Source organism: Zalophus californianus, chromosome 10 (assembly GCF_009762305.2).
Source record: "Zalophus californianus isolate mZalCal1 chromosome 10, mZalCal1.pri.v2, whole genome shotgun sequence".
In the NCBI taxonomy this organism is placed as follows: domain Eukaryota; kingdom Metazoa; phylum Chordata; class Mammalia; order Carnivora; family Otariidae; genus Zalophus; species Zalophus californianus.
In genome coordinates, this window is record NC_045604.1 from 95073843 (window position 1) to 95095464 (window position 21622).

Below are 21622 nucleotides of genomic sequence, written 5' to 3' on the forward strand. Positions count from 1 at the left end.
ATGTGTGCAGGGGTGTGTGTGTGTGTGGATGAGTGAGTCCATGACTGAACGTGTTTGGGGAATGTGAGTGAGTGGTTGCAAGGATGGGTGTGAATGTGTGTGCAAGCTATGTGTGCAAGCTTTTCCAGGCAGGATCAAACATTCCTCAGTGAAGGCAATGTCTACAGCTGCCCGGGTTGCTCTTCATGGAATTCATGTGAAATGCAGAAACCCCATCTGACCTGTTGGAATTCTCAGCTTGTCTGGCCAAGCTTCCTGTCCTTGCTGAGGCCTCTCTGCCTGTCTACCTGGGCTGCCGCCCTCCAGTGCTCATTACACCCAACTGCTTGTGGTTCTTATTTGTCAGGCCCCGAGCCAGACCCCCAGGGCTAGGAAAGCGGGAGATGGGTCTGTATTTCTCACTCTCCCCACCTCCCAGCTCAGGGCCTGGCACATGGAGGCATCAGTGCATAGATACTGAATAATTGTAGTCTTTCTCACCTCCAGGTATTTGCTCACCCCATCCCCTCTGCCTGAATGCCTTTCCCTTTTCTCCCTCTCTCTCCCGCATTGACTTGTGGAGGGACCATCAGAGGCCACCTCCTCCAGGAAGCCATCCTCGACTCCCAGACTCTCTACAGTCTACTGACACATACTTGAGTTATAAGGTCAGAGAGCAAGGATCATGTTTACTTTGTATCTTCATAGCTGTGTCCTCAGCACTTATCATAGGGTTAGGCAACAGGGCCAAGAAAGAGTGAGTGCATAAAGAATAATGAAAGAGAATGGAAGTACCGTGTCCCCTCCTCCAGGAAGCCAACCCTTACTTCCTGCTTCCCCGGCTCACCCCCCAACCACAGCAACCCCACTGCACTGTCCTTGGCTCTGAGGAGCTTGTCTCTACTCTAAGACCAGGAGCTCTTTGAGACTAAATGGGGTCCAATTACTCTTTGGGTCCCCAGCACTACCCAGCCTGAGTCTGCACATCTCTTACTTCACCTCCTCCCATTCTCCCCTCCTCAAGGCTCTCCAGCCAAGCTAGCCTTCAGACAATTCCTCCAACATGCCACCCCAGGGCTTTGCACATGCTATTTTCGCTCCCTAAATTAGTCTTCCCCTATATTCTCTCAAATATCAGCTCAAATATCTCCTCATCAGGGAAATCTTTCAACCACCGGCCCCACTGGCCTTATAGGTCCCTCTCTGTTTTACTTTTTTTTTTTTAGATATTATTTATTTATGAGAGAGAATGAAAGATAGAGAGCATGAGAGGGAAGAGGGTCAGAGGGAGAAGCAGACTCCCTGCTGAGCAGGGAGCCCGATGCGGGACTCGATCCCGGGACTCCAGGATCATGACCTGAGCCGAAGGCAGTCGCTTAACCAACTGAGCCACCCAGGCGCCCTTCTTTTTTTTTTTAAGACTTTATTTATTTGACGGAGAGGGACACAGCGAGAGAGGGAACACAAGCAGGGGGAGTGGGAGAGGGAGAAGCAGGCTTCCCGCTGAGCAGGGAGCCGGACGTGAGGCTCGATCCCAGGACCCTGAGACCATGACCTGAGCCGAAGGCAGACGCTTAACGCCTGAGCCACCCAGGCGCCCCTGTTTTACTTTTTCATTGGGACCTCTTGTTACCGGAAATACTTTATTCCTCAGTGTTCTTCCCCACCGTCTGGCTCCCCTGGGGCTTTTTTGGTGTCCAGTGGTTAATGGTCTATGGCACCTGGGTTCAAATCCCACAACTGCTAAGTAATTCTCAGCAAGTTGGCCCTTCTGTGCCTCAGTTTCCCCATCTGTAAAAAAATGAGTGATAGTAATATAGCTTCTTCATAAGGTAGTTGTGAGGATCAAATGAGTTACTACATGCAGAGCCTGCCAGATTGTACTAGCTATTATTGATATAAGGGTTGTTTCACTATCTAAATTCTTGTGGCGCCTAGCATATGGTAGGCGCTCAGTAAACATTAGAAGGAAAAACACCCACGGGCACTTAGCAGAAGCCAGAAGCCAGGCTGTTGGGACGCGGAGAAGGAAGAGAGCTGCCCAACAGCACCCCCCTGCACCTCTGGCCCGCCCCGCCCCAGCCCCAGATGCACCTGCCCTTCGGCAAAGTGCGTCCGGGGGCCTGGGGCCGTCCGGCAGGCCCCAGCAGGAGCTGGGACTTTATTCCGCGAGCCAGGGGGAAGCACTGCGGAGTTCTCCGCGGGGGCGGCCGCGCGCCCAGGGGGGCGGGCCGGGGGGGTGGTCGGGGTCGCCCACTGCGAGGTCGGCGGCCGGCCGCAGAAGGCGCGGAGCGCGGTGCCTGGGCCGCTGGCGGGGGCCGGGCGCCGGGGAGGGCGGCGGGGGCGTAGGGCGGCGCCGGCGGCGGGGCGGGGCGCAGGAAGCCGGGGCGGGCCGGCTGGCGCGCTCAGGAAAGCCCCGCGCGGCACGGGCAGGACTGGCGGCCCGAGGGTCCCCCACTTCCCGCTCGGGCGCCGGCGCGGCGAATGGACCCGGGGCGCGCAGGTAGGATGCGGGGCCCGCGCGCGGGGCGTAAGCGGGGAATCGGCGCGGGGAGGGGCGCGGCCGCTGGCGGGACCAGGGGCAGCGGGGATCCCCGGGGCCACCCCGACCCCATCGGGGGCCGCCCGGAGCCCGCCCCTCCCCGCGCCTGGAGCGGTGGCCGGCTCTGCCCGGTGGTCGGGGGCGGAGGGGGGGGGCTAAGGGGTGGGGGGGCAGCGGGCGCGCGGAGCCGGGGATCCCCGGCGCGCCCCCTCAGACTCGCACGGACCGGGAGACGCCAGGGGAGACGGCCCCTCGGGGACTCGAGGACGTCGCGAGCGTGGGGTCAGGCGGGGTTCGGGCCAGGCAGCCCCCTGGTCCCGGAGATCACCCCCTGCCCCGAGAGCAGGAAGTGGGTGAGGACCAACGGTCGAGGGGAGGGGGAGTTCTGAAAACTGAACTTGGTGACTCGGTGGAGGCGTCTGGGGAACCCGGGTCCCGTGGACCCTTTCTCTCCTTATTTGAATATTGGATAGACCTAATTATAATAGGGATCAAATATTTACTGGACTCATTTTGTACAGGTTCTGTCGGGAACTTTGAAAGTATTCTGAGTTAAGTCGCTAAACAACCGTTTTGGTCGGTGCGATGTGTGGATCAGTCGGTTTTTTAGATGAGGACGCTGAGGCCCGGGACGGTTGAGCTAGTTTGCCCCAGGTGACTCCTGCCTGCAAAGTGTGTGGCAGGATCCGAAGCCGGCAGTCTGACGCCAGAGCCTGCTGTTTTCCACCTGTCCACGGTATTTGTCAAACTATCCCATAAACAAATTATCCAGGGGATTTTATTAAAAGGCAGATTCCCAGGCTGCCTTCAGTGAGGTTCAGATTTAGTAAATCCAGGAATCTGGATTTTAAAACACACACACACACACACACACACACACACACACACACACACACACACACACACACACACACACACACACACACACACACACACACACACACACTTTGGATTTCTTAGATCAGGCAAGACTGAGGACCAGGCACACTCAGTCCTGCTGTTGGGATTTGCTGAGGGCTCCCGGGCCAGCCCTGATCCTGCTGGAGTCCTAGCCTCTCCTCTGTTCTCCCCCAGCCCTCTGTGAGGTTCCACCCCTGTAGCTCCTCCCCTAAGGGTGGCCTTTTAGAAGCATGGGTATTTCCTGGGACATCAGTGCCTTTATTAAAATCCTAAAGTCCCATGGGGAGACTGAGGGTGAGGTATACCTTTGTCTAGGGTGTCCCCCCACAGTCAGGGCATTCAAGGTCCTGCAAAGGCCCCTCGAGCGCTGTTCACCCGCCCCATGGCTACAGGTGAGGATGCTGAGGTGTGGAATGGGAGGCAGCCTGCCCTAGCTCATGCATTAGCACCCGCTGGGCTCCTACCGAGCATTGCTCCAGTGGTGCTGGGAACGAGGGAGAAGCCAGACATGGATGGGAAGGTGGGTCTGGCCATGTTGTGGAAGGCCTTGAATGCCGTGCTGAGGAGCATGGCCTGGTGCACTTCACCTTTGCCTGAGCCCCCCAAAAATCACAGTGCAGATTCCTGGGCTCCACAGGGGAACTCCAGAGCCAAATCTGGAGGGGGGCCATGGGAGAGGGGCAAGGAGGGAAAACGGCTAGTGAGTCAGTCACCCTGGTTACCACACACCCAGTTACCAGCAAGTCTGGGATGACCTGAGGATTTCCAGATTCTGGGCAGTGACTCAGGAACTGATGTGTCTTATACAGCACGATCCCAGGGGTGCAGAAAGGTCAGGCCGGGGCAGGGAGGTGGTCCCCTGAGGCAGTCAGTTTCCTGCTGCTCTGATTTAGAAACGGAGCTGAAATGCACTGTCAAGGAAGTGACGGGAGAGCCTATCCTGGACCCCTCCTCTCCCTACGTCCCTACCCCTCTACCCCCAGGACCGAGGAGAGAGTTTGGGGTCGAGTGGCCCACTGCCCTCAGCTGCCTTTGATTGTACCTGGGAGCCAGGCAGGGACAGAAGCCGTCCTGCCGCCCTCTCCCCACCCCCTGGGTGCTTCACATTTGTCAAGTTGGACTTTCATGAGGGTTGAGGACATCATGTTTTTTAAGATACTTGACAGAATTTCCAGTGCATAGTACGTCACAACAAATGTTCATGACTCTTTTTGCCCATTAAGAAGTACCACTTGGAGGTTAAGAGCATGGACTCTGGAGCCAGATTGCCCAGGTTCAAACGCTAGGTTTACAATTGACTGATTTCTCAGGACCTCAGTCTCCCCATTTATGAAATGATAGTGACTACTTTATACCACCATAGTGATGATTAAATGAACAAGTAACTGTCAAACGTCCAGACAGTGCCTGGCATGGAATGAGCACTATGTGTTTGTTAAGTAAATAGATGAACCCCATTGGATGGGATTTAATGTACCCATTTTTGCCAGGGAGGAAACAGACCCAGGAATGTGTGCAGTGGCCTTGGCAGAAGCACTATATCTGGGAATGACAGGGAGGGATTTGAATCTGTTTTTCTTTCCAGCCTGCGTTCCTTCCCATTGTGCCAGTTTGCTCGTGTTAGCAGGAGGGACATCTTTCTGAGCATTCCTCATGGTCAGAGACCTGGCCGGTCACTTCTGGCCAGAATTCCCCTGGCTAGGCTAGAAGAGAGGCCAGTGGCGGGCGCCTGGGTGGCTCAGTTGGTTAAGCGACTGCCTTTGGCTCAGGTCATGATCCTGGAGTCCTGGGATCAAGTCCCGCATCGGGCTCCCTGCTCAGCAGGGAGTCTGCTTCTCCCTCTGACCCTCTTCCCTCTCATGCTCTCTATCTCTCATTCTCTCTCTCTCAAATAAATAAATAAAATCTTAAAAAAAAAAAAAGAGAGGCCAGTGGCTTGCCTGCACATCATATGAACTTGCCCTTGCAAGAGCGTGGACCAGAAGCCCAGTGGAGACTGAGGGGTCTTGCAGTGGCCAGAGCATCCCGCATCAGACAGGTCGTGGCCTTGATGTGTGACTTCCAGGAAGTCACTGCTTCTCTGAGCCCAAAGCAGAGAAGAGCCCAGGTTTGCAGACCGGGGCGGGGGGGCGGAGGGCCCTGGGTTCAATTTTAGACCTTGCTATTTCCTATCTGTGTGATCTTGAGCAAGTTGCTGAACCTCTCTAAGCCTCAGTTTGCTTGTCACTAAAATGGGTATTTTGGAGGGGGGTTGTTCATGAGATAATTTTCATAGGTACCTTGCCCACAGCTCAGCGATTGCTGTTTCTCTTCTTAGGACAATCACTTCTCCATACCTAGCCCCTGGCTTGCTCATTCATTTCTTCGACTATTTATCAAGCACCTGTATGTTCCAAGAGCTCCCGATAGAGCAGTGGACAAAGTCTTTGCTTTCCTGGAGTTTCAATTCTAATTGAGAAGACAGGCAATATGCAAGCAAACAAGTACAGGCAGATGTACCCACCCCCCCCCCCCCCCTTATTTCTAATGCTGAAATCTGCAGGCTCTGGAAACTGAAAGTTTTTCCATGACTTGATGGGAAGCAAGACCTGAGCTGAACTAATCACGAGGCACTTCGGTGTGTTTGTTTATCATCCCTGACTCGAATGCTTGTGTGTCTCGCTGCAGAGGAATTAATGTGAACGATCCAGGGAGTGCTGGACCCATGGCCTGCGGGGGGGGGGGGGGACTGGGGGACAGGGTGGTTATGTCAGGTGGGATTTTATACCAGATGACCTTTCTATAATTTGAGTTACTGTGAATTCTGAGACCTGCCCAGCGCCCCCAGACTTCACACAGGAGAACAGGGACTTGCAGTATCCCGTCAGGACCAGGAGAAAAAGGGAAGCAGGGGCAGGGTGGACTAGGGGGGGAGCCTCTGTGAAGAGGGACATTTAGGAAGTTGCAGGGCAGAGGCCTGGGGAAGAACGGGCCAGGTGGAAGGAACCACAGGGAAGGTCTTGTCCACCCCACTGACCCCACTTCCTGGCCTGTGGCTTGTCCCTGGCTCTGGGCGCACAGATCTGTCTAAACATGCATGTCTTTGCCTTTCCAACAAGTGGCCATGCCTCTGAGATTTCAGGTTTGGTTCCAACTGACTCATTCTCACTCTAGGGGCCCACGTGGCATTCTTGAGGTTGCTTTAGAGATCCACACGCTTCGCTCGAGCAGGCCTGGGTGCCGGCTCACTGGAGAGGATCACCAGCTGGGCTGGCATCTGAGTCTCCCCCCCCTCGCGCCCCCCCCCCGCGCCCCCCCTGCCACCACCACCTCCTCCCTGCCACAGGGAGAGAGGGAGGAAGTGGGTCCATGTGAGGGGAAGAGAGCTTGGCCCCCCTGGGTTTGGTGGAACATTTCCTAAAGGGGAAGGACTCATTCCGAGCAGCATGTTTATAAAGGGACTGACTGCGCCCCTAAAAGTAACAGGTACACACATGTCTTTGGGCTGACACTCAGCAAACATGTTAGGGGCAGGGCACACAGCAGTGACACAGAAGCAAGGGCCCTCATGGAGCTGACAGTCTAGGGAGAGAGGTGACTTTTGAGCTAAGACCCGAGGTAAGGGGACATGTGGATTTCCAAGAGAGTGATTCCCCCAGAGGGAGCAGCAGGTGCAAAGGCCCTGGGGTGGGAAGGAGCTTGGTGTGTCTGACCCCCAAGGAAACTGCTGGGGTTGGATGGAATTGAGCAAGACAGGAGAGGGGTAGGAACACGGGTCCGGGAGGTAGAACAGAAACCAGACGCCCGCAAGTATCTCATTCACCTTTTAAAATGAGCTTACAGAGTAGGAACTGCTCTCAACCAGACTTTACAGACGAAGAAACAGGCACAGAGTCGTTGACGAACTTGTCCAGGGCCACACAGGTGGCAGAGCACGGCTGTGAACCCGGCAGCTCCAGCATCCTCGGTCCTTACCACGGTGTTTGAACACATCATGTGGATGTGGTCAGGCCAGGATGGTGTTTCAGGCGATCCAATCATTGTACGCATCATTTTACCAACAAGCGCCTTCCCGGCCACAGACAGGACACACCAAAGCACGGGGGTGGGGGGTGTGGAAGAGGACCCCTGTCCACATCAGGCACTGAGCTGGCTGAAGGTGGGTAGATGAGTGGGTGCTTCCCCATTTCCCCGAGGAGGAAACTGAGGCTCAGGGTAGAGACTGATCTGGGTGACATAACTCCCAAGAGGCAGAGTCTGGATTCAACCCCGAGGCTGCTGACCTGGAAGCCTGTGCATTTAACTGCTGTTCTGAGTCATCCAGCCCAAGGAGTAGCGTCTAAAAGAACTACATTTCTTGGTCAGAAGTGAGGGAGCACAGTCTCCATTTTGGAGAACTGGGGTAGCCCTGAGGTTTTCCTAAGCCAGGAGTGTTCTGCCTTTTCGACAGAACTTCTCTGGAGAGGAGAGACACCAGATCTGTGGACAGGCAGCCCTCCAAGCCCGTGGAGCTACAGCCTCTTAACAGTCTTGCATCTGGAGATGGAGTGTAGGCCTTCCAGAAGCCACATTTTCACAGCTGGACAGCTCTAACTGGGAGAACATCTTTCCTGAGATTTAGCCAAATTAACTTTCCAGTAGCATTCATGTTTCTGGCTCTGGTTCTGCCCGTCGGAAGTTGTAACCAGCTCCCTCCAACCTGAGCCCAGTATTTCTCTTACGCGGAATACAGAGTCACAGTTCTCTTGGTCATTCTTCCTGATTCAGAGAATTGTAAAGAATTCAGTCTGGCTTTAGATATGATCCAGTTGGTCAAAGTCAAACCCATTGCCTGCTTCCACCCACAAAGCCTGCCCAGTCACAGGGGGAGGGAGACTATCATCTCCTTGGATTTGGAGCCCATACCTCTGTTGATACAACCTGCAATCATGCTTCTGAGTGGCCACATCCCCCTTGGAGCTCACACTGGGCTTGCCAGCCAAAACCTCCAGATCTCTCTCCTACATTACTGTCCATCAAAGTTTATTCCATTCTGACACTCCTTGTTTGAGGCTAACACTTGTTTTCAGCCTTTCTTGTTTTCTAGTAAATCTGCTTCAGGCTAAGTGGCTATCATTTTTTTTCCTCTGAGTGCTCCTTTGGCTTCATTCCACGGGTCTTGTTACACAATGTCATTCACTGCTAAAATAATTTACAATTTCCCATTCGATTACAAGCGTTATGCACTTCAGAATTTTTTTTAGGGTGTGTGATTTTTTTTAAAGTTATCTTTGTTGTTGGAGTCTAATTTCATTGTGTGTGATTACGGGATCACTGCGGCCGCCCCTTGATGGCTGCCTCCCCCACATCCACTGTTCACACAGATGCATGAGTAAGGCACAGTCTCTGGCCTGGAGGAACTTCCAGTCTGGAAAAGGAGAGGAAAGAAGGCCCAGATCACTACTCCCGAGACTGGCAAGGATGTTGGGACAGAGGGACAGCGGGGGGCAGGGCTGAGGAAAGAGCAGAGTTTGAGCAGCAGTGTCCCAATATTTATGGCATGTGTGATATCGATGATGGAGAATTTGTTGAGGTCCTTGTAAGATTCCTCTGGTCAGTTTTTCTGTATATTCTTCTTATATTTGAAAAGATGTATATTTTCTGGTGGGTGTAAAGTTTTAGAAATCTGTGAGATCAAACTTGATCATTACATCATTCATATTTTCTGTTTTTGTGTGTTTTTCTCTATCTGATTTATCTCCCACTCTGGTAGAGGATCTGTTCATTTCTCCTTGACCTTTTCTTGAAATTTTTTTTTTTTTTTTTGCTTTATTTTCAAAGCCATATTGTTTGGTGCATATAAGTAGAATATATGAGTAGAAGGAGGGTTCATGATTTTTATAACTTCTTGGTGAATTGCTCCTTTTATCATAAAACAACCATCTTTTTCTCCTTTATACTTTGTTGCTTTGAATTCCATTTTATTCAGTATTCATGTTCCTATACCTGTTCCTACGTGCATTTTCCGTGACTTTTCTTTGACGCCAGTCTTGGAGCCACATAAATTGGAAAAAAAAATGTACATATCAATCTCAGCTCAGCAACCTACTTGCTCTGCAATCTGGGGCAGGTCCTTTTGCCGTTTGGGTCTTATTTTCCTTATCCATTAAATGCGGCTATGACTCACTTTGCCTCTCTCGTCTCCAGTTCCTGTGAAAATAGCTAGAATCGTGGATATGCGACGTGCTGCTGACGTCCCTGTGCACGGGTTAGTCACTGGCTGTGAGTATGGGCCGGCGTTCTAGGCAGTGAGGAGAGCAGGAGCTGAGGAGGACCTGGAGGGAGGGGGGACCGCACCCAGAGGGTGAAGGCCGACTTCACTGCAGCCGCCCTTGGATGGCTGCCTCCTCTGTTCACACAGACGCATGAGTAAGGCACAGTCTCTGGCCTGGAGGAACTTCCAGTCTGGAAAAGGAGAGGAAAGAAGGCCCAGCTCACTACTCCTGAGACTGGCAAGGATGTTGGGACAGAGGGACAGCGGGGGGCAGGGCTGAGGAAAGAGCAGAGTTTGAGCAGCAGTGTCCCGCGGGGAGTGGCATAGGAGGTGGGCACTGAGAGGGGACACTGTGGCACATTTGGGGACAGGTGGAGCAGGGCTGGGAGAGCACAGGGTTGACAGGGCAGCGTCCTCCCCTATGAAGGAGGAAGGCAGGGGGCTTGCAGAATTTTGAGGATCCTCCCTTGCCCCCGGGATGCTACTCAGCCACAAAGAGCAGGTGATGGGGGGGAGTTCTCGAGCCCCACTCCTCATCACCATGACAGCCACATCCCGTGATGAGCAAGAGGTAATAGGGACAGAGGGCAGGGGACGTTTGAAAAGGCAACCCTTTGCCTTTAGGGGTGCCGGTGCACAGGGAAGCTGTGGCGTCCCACCTGTTGCTGCTTGTGCGTCTTGGTGGTGGCATCTCGGGACACCCACCCACCCTGGAGGATGTCAGGGGGTGGTGGGAAGCCAAAGAGGGACCACAAATGTGTGGTATGGGTTTTAAAACTGGGACTGTTGTCCAAATTTTAAAAAATCAGGAAAATAGGCATAGAAATCTGGATTTCTAGCTTCTTTTTGAAACTTTGAGAGACCTAGCAATGCCCAGGCCTTCGAGGATGTGACAAAGTGGAGGCTGCCCGTCAGGACTGGCCCGGGGCCCACTGTGCTATCATGTGTCATGTCATATGGGTCTGTCATTGTCATGTGTCTGAGTTCCCTTAGATCCTTGAGTCACCTCTGGGTGAGGGAGGGGTGGCTGTGAGCAGCAAGAGCCGAGGCAGGTGAGTAGAGGGTTGGTGGCCCCAGCAAAGGCCGAGGGGGGCTGGAAGTGCTGTCCAGAGAAGACTGCAGGTTCTGTGGGGGCCCTGGGGGCCCTGAGCCTGAAGGGCATGGCCTCTCTCCTCCTTTTTCCCTTTTCCCCCTTAGCGCGGCTTAAGTGCAGACGGGCACACAGCTTCGTGACTTTTCCTGATGTGTGCACATGGGTGCAGAACGCCACCTAGAAACAGAGCTTGACCAGCGCCCCGGAAGCTACGTTCCTGCCCAACCCCTTTTGTGTTCCCCGCCCCCGCCAGGGACACTTCCCTGACTTCTGACCCTAAGATCAGTTTGTCTCCTTTGGAACTTCTTGTGAATGAGTCCGTTTTGCCCTTTGGAGCCCAGCTTTCTCTTCCTTCCTTCCGTGCGCCCCCGTGAAACCTGATGTGGCTGTCATGGGCACTGTCATGTCCTCAGGGTCTCAGAGCCTTTACTTGGTGCTTGGAGATGAGCTTTTGCCCCCTGCTTCATCCTCGCTGTCCCAGTGCCTCTTCCGAAGCCCCACCATGGTCTTCGCCTCTCCTTGCACTACCCGCGAGGCAAGTGGTTCTGCCCTCACTTCACAGATGAGGAGACGGAAGCCCTGAGAGGACCCCCAGCTACCAAGGCCTGTCAGATGGTCAGGGCAGAGCCTGCGCGCTCAGGCCCAGAGTTAGGCTTCTGTGTCTTGGACACTCCAGAGTCCCTGCCCACGTGAGTGGCCCCACACGTCTGTGTGTCCCTGACCATGCCAGGAATAATATGGGGTGGGGGGCTGCGGACAACAGGAAGAGCTCCGGGGAGAGACCCCTCCCCGCAGTGCCTGTCTGCAGACAGAAAGTGAACAGGGAGCTCTTCCCTGTGCGGACCTGGTTGGCCTGGCTTTGGGTTGGCCCAGGGGGCAAAGTCCTGGTCACTGTTGAGACAATTTCACAGATGAAGGCTGGGCCAAAAGGGCCAGAAACCACTTCCAGCCCAGTCGCTTCCCCCTTTGTCACCTTGGATGATTTTGGAATGCCGCTGCGCCTTGGTTTCCCTCCCTGCCGGGGGAGTGTTGGACCACATCTTCTACATGGGGCTTGCCAGGAGGGACAGACAGATGTGCACAGAAGGAGCAAACTTGTGGCTGCTTCCTCCGTGCCAGGCTCTGGACCACAGACTCCAGAGCCAGAAGGTCTGGGTTCAAATCCAGGCCCATCGCTTACTAGCAGTACATCCTTGGGCCAGTTCCTGAACCTCTGGGCATCAGTTTCCCTGCGTCTGCCGTGGGGGTGATACTGCATCTGCCATATTCTTCGGGTTGAAGTCAGGGTTAAGCGAGTCGGTGAAGTTTAAGTGCGAGGCAGAGTTTGGTATGACCGAGACTGAGGCCAGTCAGTGGGGGTCGGAGCCACGGGCAGAAGGGCGCAGGGCATGGTCTCTAACGGCTGGAGGAACTGGGGACGTGCAGGGGCATTCATGGTGCCTTCCACGGACCTCAGGAAGCAGGCCCGCTGGGAGCCACGGCTGTCACCAAGACAACCAAAATCTAATCAGTGTCCTGAGGCCAGGACCATAATCATGGTAATGCCCCGATTACCGGCTCTCTGCAGTTTCCCCGGGTGGCCAAGTTCAGGGCCTGCATTAAGGAATCTAAGGAGATTCTGAGCCAGAATTGGTCAGTGTTTATTCGGCTGTGAGAGATGGATAATTCCAGCTTTGGGGGGGGGGGGGTGGCTGTGTCCCCGTCTTCATCAGGGATGGCTGCATTCAGCAAATACCCCTGGCCCCTCCACTGTTTGCTGAGCACATACTAGGTTCTAGGGCCCCAGCAATGAACAGGGTGGTGGACACAGCCTCCGGCCTTGTGGACGCTGGCGTCCTGGGGGGCCCTTGGACAATGCATAGGACACGTGTGCATGTGGTAAGCCACAAGGACTAAGTGCTGAGCAGAGAAATGGGCTTGCAAGTGATGGGGATCAGCTGCTGCTCCTGACCACGTGGTGTCTGGATGCTTGAGTCCCTCAGGCTCCGCCTTCTCCCTGGGGCCTCTGGGGACCTTCTGAAGCGTGGCTTCCAGGCTCCTCGTGGGGCCTCCTGCCTTTGCAGGGTTCCCATTGGCAGCTGGGACTCAGTGTAGGTACAGCTAACATGCTGTTCACACTGCCATAAAGTGGCCAGCCTGTCCCCAAGACGGTGGTCTTCAGCCCCCTCCTGGCTCTCTCAGGCAAGGCTTTGTCTCTCTCTGCACAACCCCCTGGGCCTCAGACACAGCTGATGACCCTCAGGCCTGTCTCTAACCCGAGCCTTCCTTCTGAGCTCCAGGCCACTAGAACACCTGCCTCCTAGATGCCCCCCAGGGGCCCCCCACCTGCTCGGACTCGTCGTGTCCACAGCGTGGCGGGGCACGTGATCTTCCTGGCGCCACCGTCCACCCACTGCCCAGCCTGAGGCCACTTCTGCCTCCCAACCCCCCCCCCCCACCCATCCATCAGCAAGTTCACCACCTCTACCTCCCACACAGGGCTGAGTCTGCCCCTCTCCTCCAGCAGCACCGGCCCTCCCAACCCAGCCATCCACCTCGGGCCCGAACCCATGGCCCTTCTCCGCACACAAGCTGGAGTGGACTTTCTGGCAGGTGCACCTGCTCCTCTCCTGCTTAGCAGCCTTCAGTGGCTCCCCACTGCCCTGGGGAAGGACGGAGTCTGAATCATGTACTGTGCCTAGCTGACCTCTCCTTTCTATCCATTGCTGCAGCCAAGGGCCTGTCTTTCGGGGTAGGAGCTAGGCCGTGCCCTCCCTCCTCCCTGGCTGTTCCCTCATTCCTTGTTCATCCCTGCTCCCGATCTCTCCCTCTCCTAAGACTCATCGAGATCAAACATGGGCTGATTATTGTAGTCTCCTCACAGGGAGGACTTAAAGCATCTAGAACAGTGCCTGGCACTAAGGGAGCACTATGTAAGTGTAGAAATAAGAATAAAATAGAAGACACACGGTCGTTTATTGAAGGGGTTGGGGAGCTCTGTGCCAGGCTTGGTGTTCTGCTTCCAGAGGATGAGACTTTGCCTGTCCTCATGAGCCCACAGTGCCTCCCGTACATGGGATGCTCTTCCTCCCTCTCCAAGCATGCACCCCTGCCCTCCCCTGGGGAATTCTCGTTCATTCCTCCAGGGACACCTGACGCTCTAGGGCCAGCATGGATCTTCCCCAAACAGCCTCTTACCTTTCCTGATACTGTTTCCCACCGCCCCCCCCCCCCGGCAGGCCTCTTTCTCACACAGGGCCCTCCCACACTCCACGGCAGCCTGACACATGGCAGCTCCAGCCTTCTGGTGGCTCAGGAACAAACGACAGTCATGCTCCACCCCGATTCATTCTCTTCCCAAAGTCCATTCTGTCAGCGAATCCCGTTGGCTCAGCCTTCGGCCGATCTAGAAGTCAGCCCTTCTTGCTGATCCTTCCCAGCATCTGCTGCCTGGACCAGGGCAGGAGGCTCCTCACCGGTGCCTGCTTCTGCCCTTGACTCCATGGGCCTTTCAGACCACACAACCAGAGGGATGGTTTGAAAAGTCTCATCGGGTCAATTTCTGCTCAAAAACCTCCAGTAACTTCTCTTTCTAAGTTATTTGTCGAAGGGAAGAAGGAAGAAATGAATGGGTGAGTTGAGTGAACGAATGAATGGCTTTCTCTGCGTCGGTAGCCACTGGCATTTAGTAAGTGCTCAGAAAGCACAGCAGGAGCACACGTGGGCTCGGGCGAGTGGGCAAGGAGCGGGGACGCACAGTAGGTCCACAGGAAGCCTGCTGGACCCCGTTGGCCGAGGCTGCTGATTCTCGCCCCCAGTGGGAGTAGGACCAGCCTGCCGCCACCCGTCGCGTCCACTCGCTGGGCCGTGAGCCGAGGAGACAGAGGCCAGGCCATTTTGGGGCCCGGGGCTGGCCTGCATCACCCGCGGGGCGGGGCCGCTGATGCGGCTGCCAGTTCTGGGAACCCCAGCCGGGCAGCAGTTCTGGGAAAGCCGCTGCTCTGGGGAGAAGTGTGGCCCTGGCCCTGCGCCAGGGCGGCCCAGCTGTCCTGGAAGACAGAGGAAGCTCCAGGCCAGCCTCAGACTGGAGTCGCAGGGGCCAGCAGCTCCCCAGGGAGGCCACCCCAAGCCCCCACTGTCATTGGCTTTCTCTTCACGTGCGCTTGTCATGGGACTGGCTGCATCCTGTCTGCCCATCCAGCCCCCCTTCAAGCTGGTTTGCAGTCAAGAAAGGGAAGAGGAGCGGGGAGCCAGAGGCCCTGTGCCCCGTTGGGCTCAGGAAGAGCTGCGCGGTCACTTCCTGACTGCTGCTGGCCTCTGACATTTCAAGGCTTGCCACTCACGGCCTCCCAGATACAGAGAGTAAGTTAAGTGTACCTCACTGCCGGCAGGAGGGTTTTCCCACGTCTTGCTAGTTCGGACTCTCGCCGACTGTAGCTTCCTCCCTCCCTGACCTTGGCTTTGTCGCTTGCCATCTCTAAACCTCAATTTTGGCCCAATGGCACCACATCCCAGGGTGGCAAGGGCTGCATTTCAAGAGGCAGCAAAATCAGGGGTCAGGCACATGGGTTCTGGAGTGAGACTGCCTGGGTTCACATCCTAGCTCTGCAACTTCTCTGTGCCTCAGTCTCCTCATCTGTAAAATGGGGGTTTTAATGGCGCCTACCTCATAGAGTTGTGTGCATAGCAACAGCTTGGTACCCCGTGTTTAAAAATAGATTTTAGAATTTGTTATTCTTGACTTTTAACCAATCACTCATTTAATAAATATTTACTGAGCACATACTATGTATGTATGAGGCACTGTTTGGGTCCTGGGGACAAAGCAATGACCATAAAGCTCTGTCCTCACAGAGTTTGGGGCTTGTATTCTCGTGGTAGGGAGACAAACAGTACATATATAGACAAATAATTTAAATGTTACAAATGATCTTTGACACTCCCAGTGTCATGAACTAGCAGAAGAATGAAAGGGGCTGTTTCATATTTTGCCAAGATGGAATACCTTTTGGGTGAATCACTTAGGTCCTTTGCCTATTATTTTTCTTAAAGGGACGTTTGTCTTATTGATTTGTAAGACCTTTTTATATATAAAGGCCATTAAGCCCCTGCAGTGTAGACTGCTATCTTTTTCTGGTCTCTGCTTGCTTTTTTTTTTTTTTTTAATGGCGTATTTCCACCTGGGGAAGTTGAAGACATTTTTGCCATCAGATCTTCAATCTTTGCCATCTACATCCTGAATTAAAATAAACATTCACACATGTAACCTCAGTGATATGATTAGAGATGGTGATAAGTATATGACAGAAATAAACAGGGTGCTGTGATAAGCAGTAACAGGGGGAACCCTCATTAGGTGGAGTTTCTGGGTGTAAAGGCTCAGAGCGTGTCAAGGTGTTCAGAGGCCAGTGGGACCAAAGGCCTGTGGGGGACCGGGAGGCAGTAGAAGGGAATGGTGGACATGTAGCAGGGGCAAGATCATTAGGGGGCTTAAGGTTTTTTTGGTTTGGTTTGGGTTTTGCATCTTCTTACACTTTTTATTTTTTCTTACACTTTTTATTCTAAGATAATTGTAGACTCACCTGCAGTCGTAAGAAACGATAGAGTCAGGTTCCCCCAAGAGTACCTGTCTTAGGAAACTGTAGTACAATACCACGACCAGGACAGTGACACTGAGATCATCCCCCAAGCTCGCTCAGAAGGCACCTGTTTTACTCGCACACATTCGCGCATGCGCGCGTTTGTGCACATGTGCGTACGTAGTTCAGTGCAGTTGCGTCACATGCTCAGGTTTGTGTCTCCAGCACAGCAACCGCGATACAAAGATCCCTGTGTTGCCTTTTATAGCCACACGGACCTCCCTTCCTCCCCACCAACAGTGAATCTGTTCTCCATTTCTATAATTTTGTCATTTGAAGAATGTTACATAAATGGAATCACACAGGGTGCGCCCTTTTGGATTGGCTGTTTTCACTCGGGCTTGGATTTTATTCTGAGTCGGGGATGCTCGTCTTGGATGGGCCATGAACTGCAGGCATCTATCTGTGTGCCCCTGGGTGAAGACACCCTTTGGGAGCCAGAGGCCAATGAAGGGCAGGAGCAGGGAGTTCATGGCCTGGTTTCTGGTTTTAAAATGACTCTGCGTGGAGAAGAAATGAAGTGAGTCATGTCTGCAGTAACCCTAATTTCCTCCTTGCCCCACCCCCATCATTCTCTCAGCCCCAAACTGGGCTTTTGGAAAATCTTGTCACTGTTCAAACCCTTAAAAACTGCTCATTGCCTAGAAGAGGGGTCCTTACTTCAGCTGTGGAGGTGATCTACAGACCCCTAAATTGGAATGCAAAATTTAATGGGTGCGCTTTTCTTGAAGGAGGGTTTGGAATTTGCATCCGATATTCAGATGGGTCCGTGATCTCCAAAACATGAAGGACTGTGGCTTCTAAACAGAGATAGGGGTTAAGAGCTGAGGCCCCAGAGCCCGACTGCCCCTGTTCAAATCTAACGACTGCCACAGCTCTGCAACCTCAGGCAAATCACAACCCTTCTGTGCCTTGGTTACCTATTTGGAAAATGGGGGAAATAATAGTACCTACTCCATAGGACTGTTTTGAGCATCGAATGAATGAATACAAGTGCAGTGTTTAGAAGAAACTTGGCATGCTGTAAATAGCATATGTTTGTTCAGTGAATGATGAGCCTGTAGGGTGTAAGGGGACAGAACCTTTAGGCAAAGCCTTTCTAGGCCCTCTGGGATTTTTCAAGCCTTCTCTGTGTCGGTTATCATCCTCTAGACTAGCTTCATTCAGATCAGCAGGGTTTCTTCCAAAGGGATGCACAGGTGTGTTTGGGCACTGTCACCTCCCTTGTCCTGGCTCTCATATCTCTGTTAATATGACTTTCACTGGCTTTTTTGTCTGTTTGTTTTTTTAAGTTGCTGCCGCCCTCTGGCTTGTGGGGAGTTTGTAAACAACAAAAGCCCTAGGTCTTTTCTGCTGTTGCTGGTCCTGTGTGTGCAGGGTGGGGGGGGGGGGGGCAGCTGATGTTTGAAATCAACAAGCAGGAGGGCCAGTTCTCCCTGGCTTATTTCATTCATCTAGTTGGGTTCATTGTATAGTTCGAGGAGAAGGTGAAGGCACTGATGTATTGGAATGCACTTTGGGCTCAGAAGCCAACAGACCTGGATTCTGACAATAGCTTCCCCTCTTGGCAGCTGTGGGACCTGATGGGCAAGTTACTTGACCTCTCTGGCCTCAGTTCCCCCAGATGGAAAGTGGGATTAACAGGCCATCTTGCAGGGTTCTCGGGCAGATTCAATAAGATAATGTTCCTAACGCGCTTAGCTAAGTGCCAAGCACAATGAAGTACTTGACAGGCGGGATTTTGTTTACACAAATCTTTGGCTCGACCTAAGGAAACGGTTTCTAGTCGTCAGTTCTGCTCAGCCGTGACCTGGAGATGAGCATCCGGGGGAGGTGCAGGAGCCTGGCAGAGAGAAAATGTGTGCAGGGCATCGCTGTTTGGATTGGCAATGGAGCCTGGGGTTGCCGGCCAACTCCAGTGGGTCAGGACTCCCATGACTGAGAGTGTGAACTTGAAATTATTTTCTCTTGCCATATGCTTGACTCGTGCAGTTGATAATTATTCTTTTATTTATCTGCATCTTTGTCCTCCATCCCTATGATATTCAGGGAGGTTCTTCTGTTACTGAACGTTGCGGGCTGTGATTTCCCCTGAATGCAGCACCCGTTTGTGCGTGAAGCCAGCTGATGTGTGCACGTGCCACGCAGGCAGTTATGGGCATCCGCATGCACATATTTGGATGTGCATTTGGATTTCCCCTCTGAAAGAGATCAAAGATAGCAACCCTGTCTGCTATAGATGGGATGTTTTAGTCTCCCCTGCCTGGGTGGCTTGACTTTATCATAATAGCCCTTCTGCTGTGTGACCTTGTACATGTTATCTTGCCCTCTCTGTTTCTCTTTGTTCAATATCAGAGCTAAAGTGACACCTTTGCCATTTCTGCCGCAGGATGCTGTGGGCATGTGTGAACCTGTCAGAGGAAAAGTTACCGGGACTTTGTAGAGGACACCAGCGTCATGGATCCACCACCACATTCCCACCCCTCCTTCCTTGCTCTTCACTGTGACTCTTCAAGAGAAGTGAGTTGGGGCTTTGAGCAGATCCTGGGTTCCCCTGCTGGGGAGAGTTTCCAGTCCCGTGCTGAGCCCATTAGAGGCCCCGCATCACGTCCAAGATGACTTTATTCCACGAGCACTAACTGAGCAGGTGCTACGCGCCAGGCACCACTGTAGGTACTAGGAACTCAGCAGCGAACAAGACAAAGGCTGGCTCTCGGGATGACAGACAATTGAAAAAAAGCAGCCCTCCCACACTGTCCTCACCTTTTGCCCCCACACCCCGGCCCACCCCCAGCATGTTTTGAAGAGCATAGGCCAATTCTTTTCTAGATTCGATTCTTCTCAATTCTCGGTTAGGTTTGATGCTTCCTTGTAATTTATGCACTTGGGGCCGGAACACCGGAGAAGCAAGCTGTGTTCTCGGGGGGTAGTTTCAGAAAGCTCCTGACCTTGATTTGTCCCGTTCCTGGCGATTGGTGAAGGGGTGCCTGCCAGGTTTCTGTACATAAAGTTATATACAATTGTATCTCTATATAAAGTATTGTGTATAAAGTATAGAACATTGTAAAGTTAATAAGTATTTTGACTCACTAATGAATAAGCAATATGAGTCTTGTGGGGAGATACTTAGAGGCTGCCACGGAGACATGGAACTACCTACCCCCTTCCCCCCACTTGCTGAGCAAAAGCAGGACAGACGCCTGCGCCCTGTTTAACTCCAAGAGTTACAATCGGTTACTGTATATTTATTGCGATGCTTCTGTTGTGCCCGTTTGAGCCAGTGGACATTGTTTTGGCTGGCTCCTGTGTCTTTTTTGACAAGTCCCCACCATTCTTGGGGCGCGTCCTTACTTTCTGACACAAGGATTCCAGGCTTATCGTGCACTTTCCCTGCTCCTGGGGTCAGCCCCTTCTTCAAGGAGCCCTCGTTCCATTCGGTGTGGAGTGGTGCTCGAAGCCAAGACCTGGGCACTGGGATGGCAAGATGATCAGGTGTAACACATGATCCTAGACTGGGTCCTGGACTTAAAAAGAGCATTATGGAGGCAATGAGCAAGGTGGAAATAGGTAGGGTCTGTGATCCGATGAGAGTAACGCCTCAGTGTTAATTTCCTCGTTTTGATGGTTGCCTTGTGGCTTGATAGGAGAAGGAATGTCCTTGTTTTCTGAAAGATACACTGCAGTATTATGGGGTAATTTATCCGTTAAGGACAGATGAATAAATAAAATGAATAAATGAGAGAGAGAGAGAGAGAGAGAGAGCAAAGGACCGCAGGAGGAAAGGTATGGAGGTGGGAATCGGTTTGCTGTGTCTGAAGGGCAGCAGGAGGAAGTGAAGATGTGCGGGTGGCAGGAGCACCGAGCACAGGTGCTGGGACAGGTGGAGAGGGAGGTGGGGCGCGGCCCGGGAGGTCCTGCAAGTGGAGAGCTTCCAACAGGGGCATAAAGCCCTTCCTGTGCTCCAGACACTGGGGGCAGAGTGCTTTGGGTACAGACCTCACTTCCTTTTTGCAGTACACCTGTGAGATTGAACTCAGTGAAAGATAGGGTAGCTGCTTAACAGCACGCAGCTACCAAGCAGCAGAAGGAAGCCTGGAAGCCAAGATAGAGACCCACGAGGCGGGGCGGGGGCGGGTGCGGTGATCTCAGCATTGCCGGGAACATACCTCAGTGCCTTGCCTTTTAGAGAAGCCCTTTGGCCTTCTGTGCCAGGAGTGTTGTGGGAAGAAGTAAACACTCAGGGAATCCACTTCTGAGCATTTTCCTTAACAAGAGTGCCTGGTGACTCCTTGGACCTCCTTTAGCGCTCACAAGACCCCACTCAAATGGGAGCTGTTATGAGCTCCTCTTTACAGGGTAGGAGACTGAGGCATGGAGCAGTTTGCTCAAGGCTCACAAGGAGTAAGTGACAAGAGCAGGTGTTTAAACTTCAGGAAACCCACTACACATTGTGAGGAGGGGTGCGGAGCAGTATTTCATGGCATAGAAATAAACAGGCTCTGAAACAGCAGACGTTGTACCAGCCCATGCCGTCCAACTAGATATGCACAGAAAAGACTGGAAATGGATGCAAAAAGGTCACCCGTGGTGTTTTCCCAGGTGATGGAATTACAGGCATTCTTTTCACTTGTTTGCTGTGTCCCTCTTATCTAAATTTTCCACAGCGATCAAATGTGGCTTTTGTAATACGAGAAAAGATCAATAACATACCTTTAAAAAAAGAGAGAGAGAGAGAGAGAGAGAAATAAGGGGCACCTGCGTGGCTCAGTTGGTTGAGTGTCCCACTCTTGATTTCGGCTCAGGTCATGAGCAGGTCATGAGATCGAGCCCTGTGTGGGGCTCTGTGCTCAGCGGGGAGCCTGCTTCTCTCCCTCTGCCCCTCCCCCCGCTAAAATACATAAATAAATCTTTAAAAAAAAAAAGAAAAGAATAAGCTTAAGGCAAGGATCAGAGAAATGTGTGGCGATGGTTCTCTGAGGATGGGCACAGTCGCCATGCTGTGTATAACAACAAAGCAATAATAAAGGCTAAAAATCCAATGGCAGACACACAGGGGGATACTACGAATTTGATGCTTTGGATCTACAGTGGGATGGAATGATATTTAGTGACATATTAAATATTTAAGTTTTAGTAGGGCAGAGGGTGCTGCTATTTGGGTAAATAAAATTCATATTTATCTCCCTATTTGTATAGATACAAATCTGGAAGCATTGATAGGAATGTATACAGGGGTTATTGCTGGGCCTTGTGATTTT

General features: G+C 52.8%; 1 protein-coding gene across 7 annotated transcripts in view; it reads left to right on the forward strand.

The window, feature by feature from the left end:
• The first annotated feature begins 2328 nt into the window (after positions 1 to 2328).
• IL4R (interleukin 4 receptor) overlaps positions 2329 to 21622 on the forward strand; it is a 37292-nt gene continuing 17998 nt past the window's right edge. For 4 of the 7 annotated variants that reach the window (XM_027611209.2, XM_027611217.1, XM_027611214.2 and 1 more), the window contains exons 1-2: positions 2329 to 2482; positions 18754 to 18884. The gene's annotated coding sequence lies outside the window, so the exon portion shown is untranslated. Of the gene's footprint in view, positions 2483 to 2850; positions 2875 to 3113; positions 3258 to 18719; positions 18885 to 21622 lie in introns of those variants that run through there. The other 3 variants (XM_027611212.2, XM_027611213.2, XM_027611211.2) reach the window with 3 other exon arrangements.